The sequence below is a fragment of the Henckelia pumila genome, chromosome 2 (assembly GCF_033568475.1).
Source record: "Henckelia pumila isolate YLH828 chromosome 2, ASM3356847v2, whole genome shotgun sequence".
NCBI lineage: Eukaryota > Viridiplantae > Streptophyta > Magnoliopsida > Lamiales > Gesneriaceae > Henckelia > Henckelia pumila.
The window spans coordinates 168,844,789-168,853,966 of NC_133121.1; positions in this window are offsets into that span (position 1 = coordinate 168,844,789).

The window sequence follows — 9,178 nt, forward strand, 5'->3', positions numbered from 1 at the left end:
TTTTTAAACTACTGTTTGAGACAGGTGGTTTTATTATTCAAACAAATAGGTCATGCCGATTTTTTTTTAAATTTTTCTTATTTTCTTTATTTATTTAAAAATTAGTGGTTAGAGTCGTTTCAGTTGGTATCAGAGCACGTTCATTGGGCTTGGGATGTGCCTACCTCCGAACGCTGGGACCCGGGAGATCTCCCCTTAAAGTTTGTAAGATTTAAAATTTTGTTATCGTTGACTGTTTAAATGTTGAGAATAAGAGTTTTAAAGTTCTTGAGCACTTAAAATTTTAAAGGACTCTTAAGTCATGGAATTTGAACCTTGGAATTTGGACTTGCATACAAATGGCCCCTCGTCGCGGTCGTGCTTTGGAGCCTCCACCACTGCCACATACACCTCCACCAGCCGCGGATATTGGGACTCAGGTGCTGGCTGGATTAGCCCGTATCCTTGAGCAACATGTGGACGCTCCTAGGATTGGACTTGGGACTGTTTATGAGCAGTTTATGAAGATGAATCCGAAGGACTTCGCTGGCAGTACTGATCCGCTGGTAGCGGAAGGATGGATTCGTTTGCTGGAGATGATCTTCCGCTATATGCAGTTGGGAGATCCAGATCGAGTGCGTTGTGCTGTATTTCTTCTCCAGGATGATGCTGCCCTCTGGTGGGAGGGAGTGGAGAAGACTGTGGATCCGTCTACCCTACCTTGGACCGAGTTCAAGAGAATTTTCTTTGAGAAGTATTTTACCGCGGATGTGAGGGCCCGTTTGAAGACGGAGTTTATGAGCCTGCGACAGGGAGACTTATCAGTGGCTCAGTTTGTGGTGAAGTTTGAGAGGGGCTGCCACTTTGTGCCCTTGATTGGAGACGATGAGGAGGAGAAGCTCCAACACTTCATTGTGGGGCTACGACCCGCTATCCGTTGTGATGTACTTATGGCGGAGCCAGCTAACTATGCTTCTGCCTTTAGGCAGGCCTTGAGGTCTAAGCAGACACTGAGGGATATGAGCGCTGAGGCACAGGGTAAGAGGCCATTCCCAGCTCATGGCCAGCAGCAGCAGCAGCAACACGGCAAGAGGCCATACCATGGACCACCGCGTCAGCAGGGGCATCAGGCCCACAGACCTCAGGGGCATCAGGCCCAGAGAGCCTAGGGGCATCAGGCCCAGAGACCCGTCCCTCCCAAGTCTAGGGAGAAACCGCTTTGGAGGGAATTCCAGCGTCACCATTTTGGGAAATGCTTGATGGGAGAGGGGGTTTGCTTCAAGTGCAAGAAACCAGGACATGTGGTTGCTGACTGTACAGAGGTCCGAAGGCCCGCGACTGGGCGAGTCTTCGTGATGCAGGCCAAGGAGGCCGACCCTGATACCACCCTGATCACAGGTAATACTTTAAGCTTTCAAGTTAAATCGGTACCCTAAATTTATTTGTGGATTTATGTTGGTGAACTGTTTTAAGTAAGAATTTGGTTATACTAAGTGCTAGATATTCTTGAGTTTATTGGGGAACCTGCGTAAGATTTGTGTGTTATTGCATGATTTTGTTGGTTGTTATCTGCATGCTTAGAATATTGGGAGCTGATTGTATTAGGATGAGCATAGATTTAACTTGTGGTTAGGAGACCCAACTGCTACGATGTAACTGTGGTTTTTGCAGGAAGGATCTTAGTAGCTGGTGTAGCCACCAAGGCATTATTAGACTCGGGGGCTACACATTCTTTTATTTCTGAGGCATTTTTGCTCAAGTGGGGTATTCAGCGGGAGGAATTATTGGTGGGGTTCTCAGTTATTATCCCGTCAGGGGAAGAGCTGACCACCAAGAGCTTAGTCAGGTGTCTTGAACTTCTTTTACAGGGTCAGACAGTGGTTGCAGACCTGATAGTGTTGCCCATGCCCGAGTTCGATCTGATACTTGGGATGGACTGGATGGTGAAGAATGCAGTGGTTATTGATTTTCAGCAGAGATCAGTGTTGGTTAGACCGGAAGGTGTTGAGCCTTTTTGGTTTGAGGCAGCTAAGAGTTGGAGGAAGGCCAAGGTCATATCTTTTCTACAGGCAAGACAGTTCATGTTGGAGGGCTGTGAGACATTCTTGGAAAGTTTGACCTTGACAGAAATGCCAGTTAGACCCGTGATTACAAATGTGGATGTAGTCCAAGAATTTGGAGATGTTTTTCCAGAAGACGTTGCAGGTCTTCCTCCCGATAAGGAGATTGAGTTCTCTATCGATTTGGTCCCGGGTACAATGCCAATTTCTAAGGCACCATATAGGTTGGCGCCTACGGAAATGAAGGAGTTGAAAGAGAAGATTCAAGAGTTGCTAGATAAGGGTTTTATACGCCCTAGTTTCTCCCCATGGGGCGCACCAGTTCTCTTTGTGAAGAAGAAGGATGGGAGCCTAAGGTTGTGTATTGATTACTGAGAGTTGAATGGAGTGACTATGAAGAAAAAGTACCCATTGCCTAGGATTGAGGACCTCTTCGATCAATTACAAGGAGCCTCTGTATTTTTGAATATTGATCTTCGTGCTGGTTATCACCAGTTGAAGGTGAAGGAGTCAGATGTATTCAAGACAGCGTTTAGGACTTGTTACGGCCACTACGAGTTCCTTGTGATGCCGTTTGGGTTGACGAATGCACCCGCGATCTTCATGGATCTCATGAACCGCGTCTTCCAGCCATATTTATACCGGTTTGTTATTGTTTTCATTGACGACATCCTCATCTACTCCAAGGACCGAGCGGAGCACGCCCAACACTTGAGGACAGTCCTTGAGGTGCTTCGAGATCGGAAATTGTTTGCTAAGTTTGACAAGTGTGATTTTTGGTTGGAGAGAATAGCATTCTTGGGTCATGTAATCTCCAAGAGTGGTGTAGAGGTTAATCCCTCTAAGGTTCAAGCAGTAAAGGAGTGGGCTATACCTAGTAATGCATCGGAGATTCGCAGCTTCCTTGGTTTGGCAGACTATTATAGGAAGTTCATCAAGGACTTTTTGTCCATTGCAGTGCCCTTGACCGCATTTACCAAGAATAATGCCAAGTTTGATTGGAGTCGGGAGTGTCAAGAGAGCTTTGACGTATAGAAGACAGCTCTCACGACAGCGCCAGTTCTAGCCATGCCATCTGGGCAAGGTGACTTTCTTGTTTTCACGGATGCTTCTAAACTGGGATTAGGAGCAGTGCTTATGCAGCGGGAGAAGGTGATTGCCTATGCTTCCAGGCAGTTGAAGGGACATGAGAAGAATTATCCTACTCATGATTTGGAGTTGGCTGCCGTAGTCTTTGCACTCAAGATTTGGAGGCACTACCTCTATGGGGAAAAGTGCATGATCTTTACGGACCATAAGAGCCTCAAGTACTTATTCACCTATAAGGAGTTGAACATGAGGCAGCGGAGATGGCTAGAGTTGGTGAAGGACTACGACTGCGACATTAGTTACCATCCGGGTAAGGCTAATGTCGTTGCAGATGCATAGAGCAGGAAAGCAGCAGTGATTTCCTCTTTGTCAGTGTCTAGACCTTTGCAGTATGAGATTGAAAGGTTTGATTTGGAGTTTTATGCCAGGGGTAGAGCGCCCCGGTTATATTTATTGACGGTGGGAACTACATTGTTTGACTGTATCCGTGCTGAACAAGCTAATGATGAGCAGTTAGGTAAGTGGAGACAGAGAGATGAGGAGAGGAGTAGTGGTTTGTACTCAGTGGTGGACGTGATTGTGAAATTCAAGGGACGGTTTTGGGTGCCTGCAGGTGATTCTTTGCAAACTACGATCATGGCAGAGGCTCATGCATCGTCGTACTCCATCCACCCAGGGAGTACGAAGATGTACCGTGATCTTCAGCAGTTATATTGGTGGCCGGGCATGAAGCGAGACATTGCCCGATTTGTGGCTGAGTGTCTGACTTGCCAGCAGGTTAAGACGGAACATCAGAGACCCGCTGGGTTACTCAAGCCTCTCCCTATACCTGAGTGGAAATGAGAGAATGTTACGATGAATTTTGTAGTGGGATTGCCAAGGATGGTGAAGAATTCGAATGCCATATGGGTTATTGTAGACCGCCTCACTAAGTCGGCACACTTCCTACCGGTGAGGACGACCTACTCCATGGCTCAGTATGCGGAGTTGTACATCCGTGAGATAGTCAGACTTCATGGTATCCCTGTCTCCATGGTGTTTGATCGAGATCCACGGTTCACTTCATCGTTTTGGAAGTGTCTTCATTCAGCCTTGGGGATGAAACTCCTGTATAGCACAACATTTCACCCTCAGACGTATGGGAAATCCGAGAGGGTAATACAGATATTGGAGGATCTTTTGAGGGCTTGTGGCATTGACTTTCAGGGCAGCTGGGAGTCAAGATTACCCTTAGTGGAGTTTGCATATAATAACAGTTATCAGGCCACTATCGGTATGGCACCTTATGAGGCGTTGTATGGTAGACCATGTAGATCACCGGTGTTGTGGACCAAGGCCGGTGAGAGATCGGAGTTAGGATCGGATATTGTATAGCAGACAGCTGAGGTTGTAGCCAAGATCCAAGACAGAATGAGGACTGCTCAGAGCAGACAGAAGAGTTATGCTGATCATAGGAGGAGAGACTTGGAATTTTCAGTGGGAGATTACGTGTTTGTCCTAGTAGCTCCTATGAAAGGTTTGATGAGGTTTGGCAAGAAAGGGAAGTTTGCACCGAGGTTCATTGGACCTTTCGAGATATTGGACAGGATAGGGGCATTGGCGTATAGAGTAGCCTTGCCACCTAGCCTTGATGGAGTCCAAATGTATTCCACGTGTCTATGTTGAGGAAGTATATCTCGAATCCGTCTCATGTGCTCAGTTGTGAACCTCTTCAGTTATCTCTTCACATGACCTATGAGGAGAGGCCCGATCGAATTCTTGGGAGGCAAGATAGGAGACTTCGCAACAAGTTGATACCAATGGTTAAGGTTGGTTGGTTGCATCATACAGATTAGGAAGCTACTTGGGAGTCAGAGGCTGACATCAGGACTCGCTACCCGGAGCTCTTCGGTAAGCTTTAATTTCGAGGACGAAATTTCTTTTAGGGAGGGAGGAATTGTAACGCCTAAAATCCATAAATTAAATTCCATGCCTAAATTAGTTTTAATGTTTAAAATTCTAAAATTTATGGTAATTTAAATGATTTAAATCTCCTTAGAATTTATTTGCATGATATTAAAATTTTAATTGCTTAAATTGCTTGTATTGGTAACTTCCGACTTCGGCACGCGGCAAAGGCAATCACGGCGGAAAAATCCTTCATTTTAAATTTAGGTGACCTAAATTTCTTGAGAGGTGAGGAAAATAAAATAAAATCTTTATCTTAGATTTTTCCATTCAAGAAAAATCGCGTAAGCGCATTTTCGCGCGTAATTCTTTAAATTTCCCGATTTAGCCTTTTTGAACCTGGACAAATGAAATTCCATTCTTGGCATTTAAAATTTAAGATTCTAGATTTAGAACTTTAAATTAGAGGCAATTCTACAAGCAAAAATTTTAAAATCAAACTAGCACTTTTATGGGTCAAAAAGCATTTGACTTGTCCTACTCTCACACACTCACACCTATACATACATATACATATTATATCACACTACAACTAAACCCTAACATTTCTCTCACCTGAGAGCCGCCTTCCACTGTTTCTTCTCCCTTTCTCCATGCCTACTCACCCTCCTCCTCAACTAAACATCTCGGCCACCCCATTCTTCACCTCCCTTGCCATCGGCCGCCTCTTCCAGCCGCCTTCCGCCACCGTGCCACCTTGGAGGACGTCCTTGGAAGCTTCTTCAGCTGCTGGACGTGAGCTTAGAGCAGCCGCCTCCTTTCATCCCTTTTGATTTCAAGATATAGGCAAGAAACTTCCTTCCGATTTTAAACCCAAGCATAGAATATAGGCTTCTTGGTACTCTTCTTCTTAATCTCGAATTTTAAAGAATTTTTGGTGTAATGTATGTGCTTGTGTTTGGTCTCAACAGGGGGTAGAGGGCTTGGGATTTATTTTGTGCATATTTGATGGCTAGCTTGCATATTGATCTTGTAAGGGTGATTTACTTGCATCCAAATGAAATGTTGGTGATGTTAATGAAAAATCAGATTGTAGTATGATGTTTTCAACTCATTTTCATGGGTTTTTTTATTGATTTTAAGCCTCTCATGGTGTTATGCAAGTCACATTTTATTTATGCTTTAAAATATTGTGAGTCGTATTGAGTTTGTGGCGTTTGAATTGAAGTTTTGGAGGATATGGATGAAAGGAGTGAAGGGGCTGCCCATGGGGTGTTCATGTGTTTTAAAAATGTGTTTTGGATGAGGTTTGGGTGCATGATAGGGGCTGGTACTATAGGATTTGGGTTGAGGTGTTGGATTGAAGTGTTTGAGGGCGCCGAGTAGTCGTATGAGGTAAAACACTCAAATTGAGATAGCACCGGGCAAGAGACTAGCCCAAGGACTCTAGCTGGTCATTTTGGGGTATTTCTAAGATGCTAGTATGGGCTTTTGAGGTTCTAGGACGTGAAGGTTGAGTTTGGGAAGTCCTAGCTTAAAGTGTATCAAAACAGAATTTTTAGCCTACGTGATAGCCTCTAAGATTTCGGTTCTGATGGATTCCTTAGCAAGACCTGGACAGGGGCTACCTCTGATTTTCTTAATTTATGTGGTGTTAGGATTGTTTCAGTGTAAATTAGGCCTATTTTGGATAAAAATCGACTAGGTTATGTGCGTTTTAAGTTGAGGTGACACGAGCAGATTTTTCTGTTTTCTATGGGCTGTTTGGGAGTCTAAGTTGTTGAGTTTGCTTGGGCCATTATAACATGTGAATTCTGGACTTAGGAGTGTTTTAAGGTGTTTTTGAAGTGCCGGTTCGAACGGAAAACCTTTTGGATTTAAATAGGGTGAGTTATGGATTTTATGGGTTAACCACTCGAAATGGGCCTTGTGAGCGTAAACTCAAGGAAAAGGATTAAATCTTTTAAGCCCAGGGTGCTCCCCTACATTCCAATCATCCATAAAATTTATGTCATGCTATATTTTGAGTTTATGTTGTTTACATTATTCAACGCCCATTTATTCGCGTCTGTGACTTCAAATTTGTTTAATAATCTAGCCTTGAAGTCTTGTATTAAAGAATGCTTGTAAAGGTAAATGTTGAAATGAGAAAATGTTAAATGAAAGGAAAAGTTAAAGAATGAAGTGAGTTGATTGTGACTTAGACGTGCAATGATGGGTCAGGGGATGCCCTGGGTCACTTGCCAAATTGAGACGTGTAGATCGGGGTCGGGAGACATCTCGGCTTCCCTACCAAATTAGACGTGTAGATCGGGGTTGGGAGAAATCTCGACTTCCCTACCAATCAGAGGGGCAATTTGGGGCCGAGAAGAACTCGGTTTCCTTGTCGGCATTGTATACTATAGCCATTGATCGACCAAAACCATAGTCACAATCGAGGATCCAAATTCAAAAGTAAAGTAAAGGATAACTGATTCATTAATGTGTTGTTCATCGCATATTTTTATTGTTACTACTTCGGGCACGTTTTGACTTTTCCCCTTTTGTGTGAGATTCATTAGTGTACTGGGTACTATTTTCAGTATTATGCATTATTTTGAACTCTTGCTGTATTATTTTAATATTGCTGGGATTTTAGGCTCACTACTATGCTTGGTGCAGGTGAGCATGCGGACGAGACTGCGGGGCAGGATTTCCAGGGCCCATAGGTGTTCGGTGGGACGCCCTGACCGTTGCCGCTCTTTTCTTTCCGCATTATGTCTTTGTAATAATTATACTCTGTCGTAGGTCGTTCCTTTCGAGTAGCAGGATGTGTCATTCCCTGCAATTATGTTGGCATGTAAACATTAAATATTTTTCTCTCCGTCTGGCGTCGAACTAGATATTGTTTTGTATGCCTTGTGAGATGTTTACCTCGGTTTTAGGTTTATTTTTAAACTGCTGTTTGAGACAGGTGGTTTTATTATTCAAACAAATAGGTCATGCCGAATGTATTTAAATTTTCCGTATTTTCTTTATTTATTTATAAATTAGTAGTTAGGGTTGTTTCAAGTAATATACCTGCGTCTATAATTATTCCTTTGATGGCGATGACCTCAAAACATAGACACAACTCCGCTATGATCCCGGTAGAGCCTTACTATCGTCCGTCCACCAAAACGATGCCTAAAATGGCCTAAAATCCCATTAGAAACATCTTGGTACGAGAGAGAGAAGAGATGGAATGAGCAAGGAAATGGGGTCTCGGCACCCCTATTTATAGACCACGTTCGGAACTACCGAGCTCGCGTTCAAAACTACCGATCGGACTTCAGAGCTTTCCATCGTGCTTCTGAACTCCCTCCACCGAATACCTGTATTTTTGTTGGACAATATAGCTACCGAGAATGTTCGGAACTTCCAAACTAGGGGATCGGATTAACTGATCTTCACCATGTCCAATCACAGCTCAGAAAGCCCATAACGGCCTGTCGGGGAACGTTCGAATCTTCCGAACTCAGGATCAGAGCTTCCAAACTCCAACTCTTGCTTTCGAAGGGATCGAAACTTCTGATCTTTCCCTTGCACAAGTTTGGACCTTCCGAACTGTTAAAACACTTGGAACCCTTCGTACCATTTTTGAATGTCCTGAATCCGATTTTTCACTTATTAATCTTATCTCAGAATTCCTTAATTATTTTTTGACCATTTTAAACATGCTTATACATTTAATTGCTTATTTCTGGAATCGGGTTACTACATTCTCCCCACCTTTAGAGATTTCGTCCTCGAAATCAGGTCTTGGTTAACTTGAGAATGTACCTCAACCAGACCCTCAAAAACCGCGGATCGATCCTTGATCTAAACCACAAGAAAATTCAGTTTCTAACAACAAAAACTGCCCTGTCGAATACACCTCCGACAATCCCTATGTCATGTCAAAGCATACAAGATCTGATTCCTTAATGAACTACAACAGTACTCAACATTAAACTTAGAAATTATTCTAGTTCCATCCCACACATCTCTGTCATAGTACCAAAACTGGTGTTGGAATCCTTTTCCTGTCAAGCATCTATTGACTGAAAACTTCATGATACACTAAAAAACTGCGTAGTTCAAACTAGCGGAAATTTTATCTCGAAACCACATGTTTGACAATAGATGAAAAGATCTTTTTACTA